The sequence below is a fragment of the Apium graveolens genome, chromosome 7, assembly GCF_009905375.1.
Source record: "Apium graveolens cultivar Ventura chromosome 7, ASM990537v1, whole genome shotgun sequence".
Lineage (NCBI taxonomy): Eukaryota > Viridiplantae > Streptophyta > Magnoliopsida > Apiales > Apiaceae > Apium > Apium graveolens.
Window position 1 is genome coordinate 160,818,364 of NC_133653.1, and position 18,039 is coordinate 160,836,402.

At 34.9% G+C, this 18,039-nt stretch overlaps 1 pseudogene; it reads left to right on the forward strand.

The window, feature by feature from the left end:
- The first annotated feature begins 13,708 nt into the window (after window positions 1-13,708).
- On the forward strand, window positions 13,709-15,908 carry LOC141675158 (peroxidase 72-like; annotated as a pseudogene).
- The last annotated feature ends 2,131 nt before the right edge of the window (window positions 15,909-18,039 follow it).

An 18,039-nucleotide genomic window follows, 5' to 3' on the forward strand; every position in this document is an offset into this window, starting at 1 on the left:
TTACAATTCTTTTCTCTCTCAGTCTGAGCCAAAGAAAGTGGAAGAAGCTCTTCAAGATGCTGATTGGGTGCAAGCAATGCAGGAAGAGTTGAATGAATTTGAAAGAAACAAAGTCTGGACCTTAGTGCCAAGACCTAAGAATAGATCGGTTGTTGGTACAAAGTGGGTATTCAGAAACAAAACTGACAGTGATGGCATAATTGTAAGGAACAAGGCAAGGCTGGTTGCAAAAGGATATTCTCAACAGGAGGGAATTGACTATGATGAAACATTTGCTCCAGTTGCTAGGTTAGAAGCCATAAGGATATTCATGGCTTATGCTGCTCACAAAAAGTTTACTGTCTTTCAAATGGATGTGAAAAGTGCTTTTCTCAATGGAGAATTGGAAGAGGAAGTATATGTTGAACAACCTCCAGGCTTTGTAGATTCCAAACATCCAGATTATGTCTACAGGCTTGATAAAGCACTTTATGGACTTAAGCAAGCTCCTAGAGCATGGTATGAGACTTTAGCTCAGTTTCTTCTGGAAAGTTGATTCAACAGAGGAACTATTGACAAAACACTGTTCTATCTCAACCATGGCAAGGATTTACTTTTGATCCAGATTTATGTTGATGATATTATTTTTGGGTCTCCAAATGACAAACTTTGCAAAAAGTTTGCCAAACTAATGCAGTCAAGATATCAGATGAGTATGATGGGAGAACTCAGTTATTTTCTGGGCCTTCAAGTCAAACAGAGTGAAGAAGGAACTTTTATTTGTCAATCTAAGTACACCAGAAACTTGCTGAAGAAATTTGGAATGCAAGACTGTTCAAGTGCATCCACTCCCATGGCCACTGCAACAAAACTGGATAAGGATACTGGTAATTCAGTAGATATTACTGATTACAGAGGTATGATTGGCTCACTTCTCTATCTAACTGCTAGTAGACCAGATATCATGTTTGCTACCTGTCTTTGTGCAAGATTTCAAGCAGATCCAAGAGAACCTCACTTAACAGCTGTAAAAAGAATCTTTAAGTATCTTAAAGGAACAGCTGATCTAGGATTATGGTATCCTAGAGAATCAGATTTTAAATTAATAGGTTACTCAGATGCAGATTTTGCAGGTTGCAAAATTGACAGGAAAAGCACAAGTGTTAGCTGCCAATTTCTTGGAGGCAGGTTGGTTTCTTGGTATAGCAAGAAACAAAAGTCAATTTCAACATCAACTGCAGAAGCAGAGTATATTGATGCAGGAAGCTGCTGTGCACAGATTCTCTGGATGAAGAATCAATTACTGGATTATGGGTTAACATATTTCAAAATCCCTATTTACTGTGATAATCAAAGTGCTATTGCTATGACAGGTAATCCAGTTCAACATTCTATGACAAAGCACATCAGCATCAGGTACCATTTCATCAGGGAACATGTGGATGAAGGTACAGTGGAATTGCATTTTGTTCCCACAGATCAACAAGTAGCAGATATCTTCACAAAACCACTGTGTGAAGCTACCTTTACAAAATTGGTAAATGAACTTGGAATGATTTCAGGTTCTTTCTCTAAATCTGCTTAAACTTGTTCTATGTTATCAGACTTTATGATCAGTATTTACAGAATTAATCTCTTTGTATATTCTGTGCATTAATTGATAAATGTCTTTAAGTACTGACTGTTGTCTGATATATGTTTCTAAACTCTGATAAGTGATATGTCTGTTTCAGTAACTATTCAATCCTATGAGGATAACTGTGCTGGATACTGATCTAGTAATCTTCAATAAACAAATGATTCCATGGAAGAAGTAATTATTTCAGTGGAAATCTTATGACACTAGCAAATTCTGATAACTGAGCTTAGTTAAGTTTACTTTGTATATCTTATTACTAAGTCACAAATTAGAATAATGCTACTCATCTGTTAAGTTCTGATACTAGTAAAACTGCTGAATGTACTAAGTGCTGATAGACCTCTCTTATTAAAAAAAAAAAAAATCAAAGAATAAAATCAGGTACTCCTTTGAGATCTAGAGTAAAAATGTGAAAGGGACGACCCAAGTGCATTGCTGGTATTAAGTAAATATGCATTAGAAAAGCAAAATATTTTATTGGTGACTTTTCACACTCTATGATTACTGGAGAAATACTCTGATAATAGCATAAATTCTGATAAGCAGTCGTGACTCACTTACACTGAGAAGCCACTGTAAAAGAGAATTTTAAAGATGCATAAAATTAGCACAAAAACAGTTGAGGTGGACTCAAGCATGAACTCATTTATCAGTAGGTTTCAGGATAATGACAGCTCTTTAGCAAAATTTTAATTATGACTTATTTCTAAGATGTACTGAAGTAGATCAGACTTTACTCTTTGTCTGTTATTTAGCTTAATGCACACACTAATCACTCCATCTGAATGATGAAAATTTCTGTGGTGGTCTATGTTATTTTAGATAAACAGTCATTTTGTCATTTTTGCACAAATTCTGAGGACAAGTTCTAGTTACATGTTCTGATGTTTAAGTTCTGACGTTCATAACTAAGAACTTGTATGAGTATTTACTAAAATGAGCATTCCTTTTTCGAGTTAAGAAATTATGTTCTGATGACTGTTAAGTTCTGGTATAGGTCTAAGTTCTGATTTCTCAGTCTAATCCTTTACTTGGCTTATCTTTGAATGAAATTTAATAACAGTCTCAGTTTGTACTCGCATATGTTGAAGTGGAAGATTAATAGTCACTATGATTAGGATTAATGGTTTTGTACTTGAACAGTCCACTGTTCCTTGTGTCTTGTGCGGTCTAGACCATGATTCCTCTTTCCAATGACTGTTATTCTTTTTCAAAGTCTAGGGAGACGAGGTAGAATTAATTCTACCTGTCAGCATTAAATATCTTTGCGTCTCTTGGCATTCTCTTGCCTATATACACAGCCACTTCACAATAGTCTTCTCATCACACTTGTATCACAAATTCAGTCTTGTTTTTCATTTACTATCACAAATGGCTGAATTTGGCTGGTTCTACAATTACGGTGATGAGACTGTGCATGTCTTTTTGAATGGAATTCCAACTCCCTACCCTATCACCAACATCCCTCACAATCTCTGGATTCAATTTCCAGAGGTTATCAAACGTGATCTGGTGGCCGTTCGAAGAGACCTTCACCTTCGTCGTATCCGTCAGCAAGAGCGAATCATACGACTCGCCATCTTGTTTGTCGAAGATAGGAAGAGGAAGATGACTTAATCTTGTCTTCTTCCTGTTCTTCTTCATCCTCAGCGTTGTCAGGCTTCTTAGCTAGGACTAAGGTTGTTGATGTTAGATTTAGAAGCTTAGGGAAAATCTTGTATTGATGTAATTTCTATTTCATATATGTATTGACTTGATATATTAATGAAAACTATTTTTACTTCAAGATTTTGTCTCTGAGTTATTTTATCTTGTGTTGTTAAATCCTGCTTGATATTCTGATGACCATTTAAATTTTGTCTTTATTTAAGTTCTGATTCTTTGTCAGCACTTATTCATCGAAATTATCTCGGTCATTTTTAACATGATTCATTTTCAGAATATTAATGTTGCAGTGAAAAATAATTCAATCAGTGCTAACGGTTTCAATTTTGAATTAAAACTGTGTCTCTTGATAAATGAAATGGTTTTTCCTTGACACAAGGCAACTGAAGTATAAGAACAACAGAGAGAAGCATTACTTTGAGAGATGAATCAGATTCTGAGGATCAGATTCCCTCTTCAGAACCTGTGGTAAATGAAGCTGAGAAGGCAACTTCTCAGACGGATTCTGCAATTGGGGGTTTTAGGCTTCTCAAGAGGCTTAGACGTATGACGGTTCCTGAAACTCCCAAGGAATCCAAATCAACAAGGAAGTACAAGAAACAGAGGGCACAAAGGCCAGTTTCAGATGATGAGGAGGAAGCAGCTAAGGAAGGGGATCAGGAATCTCTGATCTCACAAGACAAGGAATTTGCTCCAGTCACTTCTTCTCCATCAACTCCATCTCAGGAACCTGTATCTGACAAGGCTAATTCACCTTCTATGTCTCTTGTTGATCCAGGCACAAGTGCTGAAATTGATATTTAGAACCTGGTTGTGCCTGAAATACTTTTCTTAGAAGCTCCAACAGCAAATAATCCTTCCACAACACCTGTTACTGATGCTGTTCAAACTCCTGAGTTATCACTACAACAACCTTCTCTGTATCAAGATGCTGATGATCAGATTTTAGGTGAGCATCAGGATATGGCTGTTGATCAGAACTTAGTATCAGATCAACAATTGGAGGATGTTGAAGCCTCCATTGCTACTCACACAGTTGTCTTATCAGAAGATACTGATTCTCTAAGTTCTGATGCTGCAAATGTTGGAGATACTGGTGAGGCTGCTACAACTGTAGATGCTGATGAAGCAGGTCCTTCAGGACATACTCCTCCACTGACTCTTCCTAAGTCTGAACTGGTAAAGGAGTTTGTTATCAGGGATGCACCAGTACCTTGGAGTGAAACTCCTGCAGGTCAGGAGTGGACTAAGGAATGGAACTCAGTTTCATGTGTTCCAAATGCTTTACATCTTGCTGAGCACTTGACTAAAGCTGATGAAATGTTACATTCTGATGATTTTAAAACCCAGCTTAGAGTCACTGCATTGAGTACTAAACATCTACAAGGTCTTCATTCCAACACTCATGCAGAACTACACAAGATTCAGGAGAACTTTATCAAACAGGAACAAGTTTGGAAAATTGATAAGAAAAAGTTCTTCCAACCTACCATTGACAGGGTTGCTTATATTGAGAAAACTCAAGAGAAGCAACAAGCTCAGATTGATCAAATTCTGACAAATCAAGCTTCTCAGCAATCGCAACTTACTGAAATCCAGACCTCAGTGGAACTACTTATCTCTCTTTTATTACCTGCTGATGCCAAAAAGGGGGAGAAGGTAATTAAGTCCAAATGCAAAACCAACAAGACACTGCAAGGAAAGGATGATGGAAAAGATGACCAAGGAAACTCTGGAATGGGTAGTGGTCATAGTCAAGGTAGAAGGTTTACATCAAGACAAGCTAGTCACAGAACAAGTTCTGATACTGGGAAAAGAATAAGTTCTGCTGCTGGTAAAAGGACAAGTTCTGATGAACTTCTAGATCTTGATGAGGAAATGTCAAGACAGTTATTTCTTCAAGAAAATCCAGGGATGGACTTGGAAAGTTTAAAGGAAGAAGAAGCCAGACTTAAATCAGAGAAAGTCACATCTAAATCTGAAGCTTCTGGTAAAAAGTTACTTCCAAAACCTAAAGGCATTGTGATCAAAGAAAGGATACATACTGAAGAAACTTTGGCTAGATCACAACCACAGATAGATCCAAGATCCAAGGGTAAAGAAAAGGTTGGTGAACCTATCAAGCCTTATGTACCTCCTGAGGAAGAAGAAATTACTGATGGAAAATATGATCTTGCTCTGACTTCAAGAAAAGTTCTTAAAACAACCTCTGACATGGCTCAAGTTGTTCAGAGTCAAGAAATTGTAAGTTCTGATATTCAGAAGAAGCAAGTAACCTCTGACAGTGCTCAAGTTAACTTAACTTGATATCAGAAAATAAATCTAAAACACTCCTACCAGGATTCACTAAAGCAAAACAGACTCAATCTTTGAAGACTACTCCAAGTGGTTTTGAAGCAAGAGTAGTTACTGGAAAGGAAGCTAGAGATAAAACTGGATTGGGAAGTGCTGATGAAAGAAGAGTACACAACACTACCGATGATCCAACTTCCTTGACTGAACCAGGTATTGGAGCAAGTCCTGAGAGATTGAATCAACTAGAATCTGTACAGATGGTTTACCATACCTACTTGAAAGAATACATCATGTTGTATTTCATGACAGATGGTAGGGTTTATCATATAAGACAAAATGCCATTCCTTTGAAGTATTTTGAAGAATTGGAGCATGTACTTTTCTTACTTCAAGTGGATGACAGAATAACCGAGACTGCTGCAAACTACTTAAAAGAACAGATTCAGAGACAGAAAAGACTTTATTCTGTTAAGTCTGACAGCAGATATGTTTCAAAGTACAGAAATCACAATGGTGATATTGTTGATATGAAGCCTAATACTGCACAGATCAGAACATATCTTGGTATTAAGGGGCTTGAATTCAATCTAGAGTCTAACAAAGCTTATGTCATAAGACTAGATCGGGAGTTGAGAATAGCAAAGATTAATGATCTCAGAGCTGCAATATTTCAAACTGGTGAAGATACTGCAGAGCTTAAAGATGTCAAACGGAGAATGGTTGATGAACTCAGATATGCTGAGAAATGTTTGTTGAAGAATTATCTCAGAACAACTCCTGACATCAGAGAGATCAGAAAATGATGAAGCCAAGTCAAAGATCTACAACTACTTAAATTCTGATGTGTATACAGACAAAGTTGTTATCAGAAGTTGAATTGGTAAAAGCTTTAAGGACTGTAAGTTGTAGTTATCTTGTCTATTTCTCATGCATTTGTACTTAATGTTTTTGACATCATCAAATATCTGTTAAACTTGTATATTTTGCTAATTTACAAGTTGGGGGAGATTGTTAGATATATTTGATAATGTCATGGCTAATATGTTTTATGTTTAGATTTCAGATCTTATTTGAACAGAACAAATCAGTACTTAACTGATCAGTACTTATACTGGACGTCAGAACTTAAGGGATATCAGTACTTATGTTATCAGGAGATAGATATCAGAACTTAAGTGCTGAAGGACGATCAGATAAGGACAGTAGCTGATTGAAGTTAAGAAGATCAAGATAAACATAAGAAGAGATATGCATGAAGAAGGAATTCCGTGAAGAATGGAATACTTGGAATAAAAGATATCTGATTGATATATATTAGGAAGCAGAATTATATTCCATATCAATTAGCGATTATCTTGTAACTGTGTAGTATATAAACACAGACATAGGGTTTACACTATAAGTGTTATCATTATCGAGAATATTATTTACTGTAACCCTAGCAGCTCTCGTGATATTTTGTTCATCACTGAGAGATAACAGTTCCAGATTGTAACAGAGTTTATTGTTTCAATAAAGTTTGTTTTCTGTTACATAAGTTCTTGAAGTTTGATTTGATTGTAATAAACACTGTATTCACCCCCTCTACAGTGAAAGTGTGACCTAACAGAGTATTATGTGATTTATGATATTATAAATTATGATTGATCATAAAAGGTTATCTGATATGTGCTACATGTGTTCTGTGTGGTTCAGGTTATTTTTCGGATATTTTATTACGGGTTAAATGGATTTATATTAAAAATTATACTATCCAGGTTTCGTTTTAATAGATGATATTTCGTATAGAGTAATTGGCCTAATTTTGCATTATATGGCGTATACCATATTGATTTTCCGAACATCCAGTTAATTTAGAAAATGTTTTGTTTTATGAAAAATGATTTTTCTGGGCCCATACCGGGATGTCAAAGTCCACAAAAATCGTATTTTTATTTTATAAAATTGTGGGACTTTTAAATATTCAATATTCTTGCATATTTGAATTATTTGTAATTTTTGAGAAATTTTTATATAATTTTTGTATCTATTGGATTAAAAATTATTCCTTGTTAATTATTAATTTTGGGCTAAATATTTTTATTAATTGATATAATTAGGCCTGTTAGGAGCAATTTATGATATCAAACACAAACTATCAGAAGCATCGACGGATGATGATTACAAGCATCAACGGATGATAATAAAGAGCATCAACGGATGATGATGACATCAACGGATGTTGATATTCAACTGATGTTGATATTCGACCGATGATAATGTCAACGGATAATGAAATCAGTATTTGCCACATCAGTTGAACTTTGAAGTGCAAAAGGAAACGGGAACTTCAAGGCGGTGGAGGACTTTTTCTCAAAAGCAATAGTATAGGTTATCTTGTTGTTAATAGAATAGGATTTTTTATACATTGGTAGTTGTGCTCTATAAAAGCATAGTTTAGGTTCATGCTATATGCATTATGACATTGTTATATCTTTTGCATAACCTAGCAGCTCTCAAGGATAATTGTTCATCCTTTCGAGAGAGTACTTGTGTAATAAGTTTTTATCAGATTATATAAAAACTGTTGATTCTGTTGAAGATTTGTCGAGTTGATTATACTAACTATATTCACCCCCTCTATAATTGGTTAAGGGTATAACAATTGGTATCAGAACTTGCTGTTGACATACAAACAGTTTAAGATCTGACGATTAATCAACCATGTCCGACAAATGAGAAGAAGAAACACACAATCTAGATCCGAAGCCACAACCCCCAGCCACGTCACAGATAAGCAGCAACATGAGTAGGTATGAAGCAATCAAGGTTCCCATCCTGAAGGTACATGAATATCCAATCTGGAAAGTCAGGATGGCCATGTGTTTGGAAGTCACAGATCCTGAATATCTGAACATGATCTATGATGGTCCTCACAAACTAATGAAGGTATCTATTTCTGTTGGAGGAGAACCAGAGAAGATGATAGAAAAAGATAGGAAAGGATTAAAAGTTAGACCAGTTGCACTCAAAGTTGAAGAGAAGCCAAAGGAGAAAGCTATGAAGAGAAGCTACTCTAAAGGGAAATCAATGATTGCTAAGTCAGATACTGAATCATCAAACTCTGATGATGACTCAAATCCTGATACTGAATCAGATATTGACAGCAATCACAACAACAATGAAGATATGAATCAAATGGTTTCCCTAATGGTTAAAAGTTTCAAGAAGATGGTCTACAAGAACTTCAGGAAAGGGAGAAGATTTTCTAGAAAAGGTTCCAGCTCCTCAAACTCTGACAAGAGGAACAACAGAAGAGATACTGATTGGAAGGAATCTAGATCTGGAAAATAGGACAAATCAAAAGAGAGATGTTACAACTATGATGGACTTGGACACTTTGCAGCTGACTGCAGGAATCCCAGAGCTGAGAACAAACAAGCTTTGATCTCAAAAAAGAGAAACTGGGATGATTCATCAGACTCAGATGATAGGATCGATTATGCTCTCATAGAAAATGCTAATGATGAGGTTGACAATGCTGAATTAAAGGTACCTCAGTCTACTCTTGTATTTGATACTGATGATATCTATGAATTAAGATTATTTCTTATGTCTCTGCATGTTAGTTTTAGGGATCAGACCTTAGAGAACAATAGAATCAAGGGTGAAAACTCTGTACTTAAGAAAAGGAATGATTACCTAGAAACTGAGTTGCCTTCCATGCTAGAAATTCAAAAACAAAGAGATAATGATGTTTATGTTAAAGAAAAATTGTTAGAAAAACATGTTTATCTAGAAAGGAGCTAGCTAAAGAGAGAGAAGTCATTAAACTTTGGACTAACTAAGGAAAGGCAACTCAGGAAATCTTAGAGAATGGCTGTTGGGGATCAGGATTAGGATATTCAGCTAAACCTAATTCTGATAAGAAAAGTGGAAAAGAAATTGAGATAACAGAACCAATAAAAACTGATAGTGAGGTAAAATTGAACAAGTTTCAAATAAAGACCATTAAGTTTAATCAAAGTGCTAATAATGTTAAATCAATCAATGAGAAAGGTACTACCTCAGCACCTAGATCAAACTTAATTACTGAAAAGAGTGAACAAGTTCACACAAATTCAGTAAATATTGGTTCAATGACTCAGAAATAGCTTAAGCACAAGCTGAAGGATGTTCACATGAAAGACAAGAAGAAAAGGTCTAGGAAAAATAGGAATGTCAAGGTAGGTGTTAATAAGAATGGAAATTATGTGACTCCTCCTAATGCACCGAGAAAGACATGTTCAAACTGTGGTAGCACTAATCATCTTGCTAATTCTTGTGAGAAAGAATAAATAGATGAAAGATGTTCGTTCCAAATTAGAGTTTAGGAATAGAACAACTAGATATAAACCAGAGAATCCTTGTTTTTATTGTGGCAGTGTTTGGCACTCTATTTATACATGTAAAGAGTATCACAGTTTGTATTATGATTTTTATAAACTGAAACCCTCTTTAATCAAAGCAAAATCCGTTTCTGCATGTATAAATACTGATATTAAGAATGTTAACATAAATTCTGATACGAAGACTTATGCTGCATATGTTAACAAACTTAAAAATGCCAAAGGATCTAGGCAAGTCTGGATCCTTAAAACACTAATTGATTCAAATTGCTAATTGTAGGGTGACAGGAGGAAAGCTCTAGTCTTGGACAGTGGATGCTCAGGACATATGACTAATTATAAATCCCCGCTATCAGAATTTGAGGAGAAGGCTGGCCTAAGCATTTTTTATGGAGATGGCAACTTAGGAAAAATCTTGTGATATGGCAAAATCAAAGTTGGAAATGTCATCATTAAAAATGTAGCTCTAGTTGCAGGATTCAAGCATAATCTGATTAGTGTGAGTCAAATATGTGACAGAGGTTACCATGTCAACTTTTACAAGGAGCATTGTGAAATTGTCAGTAAATTTGATGGCAAAATCACATTGACTGGTGTGAGACATGGTAGTTATATGAAGTCATGGTCTTCACAAATTTTGATAATTCAAAAGTTTGTCTACTGAGTAGAGCATATGTAGAAGACATCTGGAACTGGCATAAAAGATTTTCTTACCTGAACTTCAACAATATTAATGAACTTATGAGGAAAGATCTTGTAAGAGGATTGTCCAGTGCAGTGGTTACTCTTGATGGCTTATGTGATTCATGCCAGAAAGCCAAGCAAAGGAAGACATCTTTCAAGAGTAAAACTGAATCCTCCATTCTTGAACCATATCATCTACTTCATGTTGATCTATTTGGACCCGTGAATGTTATGTCTATTTCCAAGAAGAGGTATGCACTTGTGGTTGTTGATGAATACACAAGATACACATGGGTGTATTTTCTGCAGACTAATGATGAATCTTTATCCATTCTTCTTGATCATGTGACGGAGCTCGAGAAAGGATCAACATACAAAGTGAAGATCATCAGAAGTGATAATGGAACTGAATTCAAGAATAGCTCTATGGAAGAGTTCTGCAAACTCAAGGGGGATAAAACAAGAGCTTTCTGCTTCTAGAACTCTACAACAAAATGGAGTTGTTGAAAGAAAAAATAGAACTCTGATAGAAGCTACAATGACCATGCTAGAGGAAGCAAAATTGCCTACCTACTTCTGGGATGAGGCTGTGCAAACTGCTTATTTTATACAAAATGCAACATTGATCAACAAGCATGGAAAGACACCATTTGAGATGGTGAATGGAAAGAAGCCAATTTAAAGTTCTTTCATATATTTGGTTGTAAGTGTTTTGTTCTCAAAACTCATCCGGAGCAGCTGACCAAGTTTGATCTGAAAGCTGATGAATGAATATTTGTAGGATATCCGTTGACTACAAAAGCCTTCAGAGTTTACAATTTGAGAACAAGAACAGTCATGGAATCTATACATGTATTTTTTGATGACAAGAAGATAACAGGTCTAGAAGATGCAGATGACCATGACAAGTTGAGATTTGAAAATGAAGTACCTTATGCTGAACTTTTAAATCCTGACTCTGATATAGTAAGTCCTGATATCACTCGAAGCTCTGAGATTCTACAGGATATTGGAAATACTTCTGACATTGAAGCATTTGTTGGGGGGGGGGCAACATAACTTAAATACAGAGACAATAACAAGTGATTCATCTCAAGAAAGATCAGTATAAAGAACATCAGACTCATCTTCCTTAAATTCTGATGAGTCAAATACTGATAACCATGGGAACACTGATTCAGGGGGAGCATCAGGAAACAACAGTGGTACTACTCAAAGAAATAACAGAGAATTCATGGATCAAGTGGGAGGTTCTTCTTCAAGGAGTCAACTTCCATCTGTAAGAAAATGGTATAAGTCACATACACCTGACTTAATCATTGGAAACCCTGACAGTGGTGTAAGAACAAGAAAATCCATTCAGAATGAATGTCTCTACCATTCTTTTCTATCTCAAACTGAACCTAAAAAGGTCGAAGAAGCTCTGCAAGATGTTGACAGGGTCACAACAATGCAAGAGGAACTCAATGAGTTCGAAAGGAACAAAGTTTCACTACACCATAATTGGCCTATCGCAATGGTTTAATCGTTCATGTTACAAAATTATGTTACCTTAGGTATGCTCATCTTAGCCTATCTCAACGTAGTATTTTTGATGTTACCATAGCCTTTATAACATGTTACTATAGATTCAAAGTGTTACATACGAGTAACATGTAGGGATTTATGTTACAATAGGGTATTAATGGATAAAAAAGTGGTACATTTTACAAACAATTAAATATACATAATTATTTGACATGAAAATTAATCAGTTTTTATAATATAATTAAGCAAAAATATTAATATTAGTTAAGATTGATAAATTATTTTTTAAAAAATTTAATAAACTGTATTAATTAATAATTGATATTTTTTTATCAATAAAAAATTTAAACACTATTAAAGCTTAAAATTTATTTAAAAAAAATGAAATTAGTTGGGCTTTCAATCAGGCGGGCTCAAAATTTTTGGAGAGGCGGTAAAATTTCAGACATATCTTATCTCCCACTCATTCTCTCTCATTCCCCCTCATTCTCTCTCTCTCTCTCTCATTCTCTCTCTTCCAGTGGCTAATTGGACTTGAGCAAGGGTTTCTATCAGTCTAAACATATCTCTCTCTCGGTATCTCTCAGTTTTCAATTGAACAATTATAGATTTGGGATTTCAAAATAAATTATAGATTAGCTAGGATTTGGGGCTTCACTGTAGAAGGATTCAACCGGGTCTTCTTGTTTCTCAACATAATTGGTTTGGGGCTTCACTAATATCGGGTCTTCTTGTTTTATAATCGGTTATTCTTCTGCAATCGGGTTTCTCAATTAGGGTATTTTTCTAAATTGGGTTTTACAATTAGGATTTTTGTTTGGTATTGTTTTTTATATATTTATTTATTTGTAGATGCTTGCGGAGATTGGTGGTCTGTTTCAATGGTAAAAGCGACAGGGTTCCACATCTTCTCCATCGTCTCGTTTCGCCACCGCTTCGCCAATCTCACTGTCTCAATATCGGAATGGTACGTAAAATCGCACAACTCATAGCTCTAATTACAAATTATATCTTAATTTTATCTCAATTTTAATTTAATTGTTTAAATGTGTACATAATAATATGCGTCCGATAGAAAATTAGCAAATCTAATGAGAGAGATCAAGGTTTCGAAGCTCGTTCTCAATATCTCCGTTGCCGAGTGGTGATCGTCTCACCAAAGTCTCCAAGATATATATATATATATCCATACATTATTTGTGTGTAGTTATGTGTGTATAGATGTTTGTTGTTAATTATCATTTTGTATATATTTTCAATTGATTCTATATATAGGTGTTGGACACAAACCCCTGTTTTCTCCAAAGGTATTTTTTCGTAACTTTTCGGGTTTTAATTTCTCTATATTCTGTTAATCAATTCAATAGATGCATATTTTAGTCTTTATATGTCAGTTTTTTATATTCTAATAGTGTAAGTAAATTCAAGCTAATAGTTTTGTTTGGTAGTACCTAATTTAGGATATTAATGTAATCATTTATATGTTTATAGTTGTGATTAGTGGTTGGGTAAGCAGAGGATTAAAGAAAAGTGCAGTTGCATGCCATTTTAATGTATTTGATAATATGTCTTACCTGAATATTGTTAGTCAAAGATTGTAGTATATTGCGAAGCCGAAATTCAAGTTAGTAATTTAAGGGCTGTCTCAGAGTATTTAGGAGATTTGTGCGTAATTAAAATTAAATTCATATATAAAAATAGAATGCAGGGGAAGCAATTGCATATAATTTGAGAGCTATGTTTGGCCTGAACGTACCAATAATATCAATTATGACCGGTGAAGGTGGTTCAGGCGGTGCTCTTGCCATTGGTTGTAGTAATAAGTTATTTATGCTGGAAAATTCAACATTCTATGTTGCAAGGTGATTTCTAGTTGTCTTTCTCTGTAACTCTTAATTACCTACCTAGAAAAAGTAATTCATGTCCTCTACCTCCCTACTAAATCACCTAGTTGTACTCCACTTGAAATATGGATATAAAGTAATGCTAAAACTAGAAAGAAGTTGTAACTTTGTCAGTTCTGAGAAGGTACCTAGTTGTACAGCTAACGACTCCAGACCAAGAAGTTTCAGCCTCACAATTAGCCGACTATCAACTAGAGCAGTTTAAAATATTAATCTTGTCTAGTTTGGTACTAAATTATAATGCAGGACTGTAGTTTTTGGTCAATGTGCAGGTGCTCCTGCTCCATAAAAACCTAAACTCAAATAAATGAATGTACAAACACGAAGTTATATAAACCAGCTATATTCCTGCTCCCCATAACCCCTGTTATATAAACCAGCTATTTGTTATCAACATTCATCAAATCATAAGCCTTGATTTTTATACAAGAGAGTAAACGGAAATGGCTAATTCCATTAGCATTCTCATGCTTGTAACTCTTCTAACATTTGCACTACTCTGCTTCTCTTGCAAAACTAATACAGGTTATCTATACCCTCAGTTTTATTATCGTTCTTTCCCACAAGCGATCCAGATAGTCAATTCTATCGTTTCCAATGCTGTTGCAAAAGATACTCGTATGGGTGCTTCCCTGCTCCGCCTCCATTTCCATGACTTCTTTGTCAAGGTTTAAATAAACCGATGTTAAAGTAACTGGCTGATCTTCTATTAAGAGTGCATGTCTAATGTCTAATTAATTCATTGTTTCACCATGCAGGGATGTGATGCATCAATACTCTTAGACAGCAGTAGTAGTATAATCAGTGAAAATGGTTCTAACCCTAACCAAAACTCTGTACGTGGTTTTGATGTTATCGACCAGATAAAATCGGCACTCGAGAGAGTTCCCTCAGACAGTCTCTTGTGCTAATATCATGGCTCTAGCTGCTAGGGACTCTACTGTTTTGGTAAATTTAAACATTTTGCATGCAATTTCTTTTGTTACAAATGAAATAGTTCATGTCATTATTACCATAAATTGTTTGATTTATACATCATATATATACATGCATCGGACTTACCTCTCTAGTATGACAAGTGAACTGAATAGTACTATAACCTTACATGAAAAACATAAAACTGATCATTTCTAATTTTGTATGTAGACTGGGGGACCTAGCTAGGAGGTTTCATTAGGAAGAAGGGACTCGAGAGGTGTGCGTTTGAGTGGCTCTAACTATAATATTCTTGCTCCAAACAACACTTTCCAGACAATACTGACCAAATTTAAGCTACAAGGACTTGATATAGTTGACCTTGTGGCACTATCTGGTAAGTTTTGCTGATTTTTGTTGAAGCATTTGGACTATTGACTGTACTATAATATATAATTTTAGAATTTCTTAGTGCATAAATTATGAAGAAATTGTGAAGAAAAAAGGGGTATTTATTTTGTTAGAAGAACTAAAATTTCATAGGTTTCAAGGTTGCCTGGTGTAGAGAGTATATAGTTGTCCATAAATTAATTTAAATATACGACTAACTAAATCAATATAGTAGATGCTTCTTATGAGTACGTATTTAAAGAGTGGTCCATATAAACTAATGCCTATTTTAGTAAAATGTAAAATGAAAATATCTCTTGTTAAATTTTGTGACAGTTGTGGTTTTCCCAAAGGCTATTTATTTAGTTTCTGAAATTTTTACATTACGTGTTACTTGTAGTGGAAAAGCTACTTATGGAATGATGAAGCAGATGGCTGGGGAAGAGATGATGAAATAAGGAGATGCATACAAATTCTTTCAAGGAGAACAAAAAATAATCATGTTCTTAAATACCGTAATTAGAGCTAAATAACGTGGAGATGCATACAGATTCTTTTTTTTGGTTGTTTGAATTGTTTATTTTTTTGACTTGTATGAAAAACAGGTTTATGGCATGTTCAATTTATAAACAAATCATGCCAATTTTTTTTTTTTGGAGAAATATGTTACATTAGGTACTTCAATATAACAAAAAAATTAGTATAATATAATAAAAATTATTATAAAATGGTTATAGTAGGGAAAATGTTAAAATGATTTGGTGACCCACATATGGGACCCACAGTGACCTTACATGTGGGGCCCTTTTTTTTTGCAAATTCTAAGTGCAAAGGTAACATGTATAGTGTGATACTATAGACATACTTTGAGGTTACCTTTGAAGCCTATTGTAACATAAAATTCAAGGTTGCATCAGGGTAAAAGAGTGTTACCTTATGGGCCAAAGGTAACTCGAAAAGAAGCAACTTAATTTTTATGTTACCTTAGGGATTTTTCTGATTGTGGTAACATTTTTTTGGGCATGTTGTAACATTTTCTTGTTGTTGCTATAGGCCATCTATGGTGTAGTGTTTGGACTCTTATGCCAAGTCCAAAGAAAAGACCCGTAGTTGGCACAAAGTGGGTGTTCAGAAACAAAACTGATAGTGAGGGCATTGTTATAAGGAACAAAGAAAGACTGGTTGCAAAGGGTTACTCTCAACAAGAAAACATTGATTATGATGAGATGTTTTCTCCAGTTACAAGGTTAGAGGCAATAAGAATCTTTCTTGCCTATGTTGCTCAAAAGAAGTTTAAGGTGTTCCAAATGGATGTATATAGTACATTCTTAAATGGAGAACTTGAAGAGGAAGTTTATGTTGAACAGCCTCCAGAGTTGATTGATCCAAGGTATCTAGATCATATCTATCTACTGGATAAAACACTCTATGGATTGAAGTAATCTCCAAGGGCCTTGTATGAAACACTTGCTATATTTCTGCTAGAGAGTGGTTTTACAAGTGGTACAATTGATAAAACTCTCTTTTATAAATACCATGGTAAGGACTTGTTATTAGTACAAGTATATGTTGATGATATCATCTTTAGATCTACTAATGATAAACTTTGTGAGAGATTTACAAAGCTAATGCAGTCCATGTATCAAATGAGTATGATGGGAGAATTGAGTTACTTTCCTGGGTTACAAGTCACACAGACTAATGAAGGAATCTTCATAAATCAAGCTAAATACACCAGGAATTTATTTAAAAGATTTGGAATACAAGACTGCTCAACTGCATCAACTCCTATGGCCACTGCAACCAAGTTAGATTTAAATACTGGTTCTTCAGTAGATATAACTAAGTACAAAGGTATGATTGGCTTACTCCTATATCTGACTGCTAGTAGACCTGATATCATGTATGCTACCTGTCTCTGTGAAAGGTTACAAGCTGACCCTAGAGAACCTCATCTATTAACTGTGAAAAGAATTTTTAAGTATCTCAAAGGCACCATAAATCTGGGATTATGGTATCCTAGAGATTCAGACTTTAAGCTAATTGGATATTCGGATGCTGACTTTACAGGATGCCAAATAGACAGGAAAAGTACTTCTAGAAGCTGCCAATTTCTTGGAGGAACATTGATTTCTTGGTATAGCAAGAAACAAAAGTCAATTTCTACCTCAACTGCAGAAGCAGAATACATTGTTGCAGGAAGTTTTTGTGCTCAGACTCTATGGATGAAGAATCAACTATTGGATTATGGGTTAGACTATTCTTCTATTCCTATATATTGTGATAACCAAAGTGCTATTGCAATGACAGGAAATCCAATGTAACATTCAACACATAAGTATCTGATACCATTTCATAAGGGAACATGTGGAAGCTGGTACAGTGAAATTGATCTTTATTCTAACAGATCAACAAGTAGCAGATATATTCACCAAGCCTCTTTGTGAAGCTACATTCACAAGATTGGTGAATGAATTGGGAATGATTTCAGGGTAATTCTCAAACTCTGATAATTAAGTCTGCTGATATGTTTGAAGCATGGTATATTATTATTTGTCAGTACTTGTTAGATGCTGATTGTTATGCTGGATGCTTGATGACATGATAACATGCAAATTGTGCTAAATGATCTTATATGAAAATTGCATGTTGAACTACTGATTATGCCTATAAA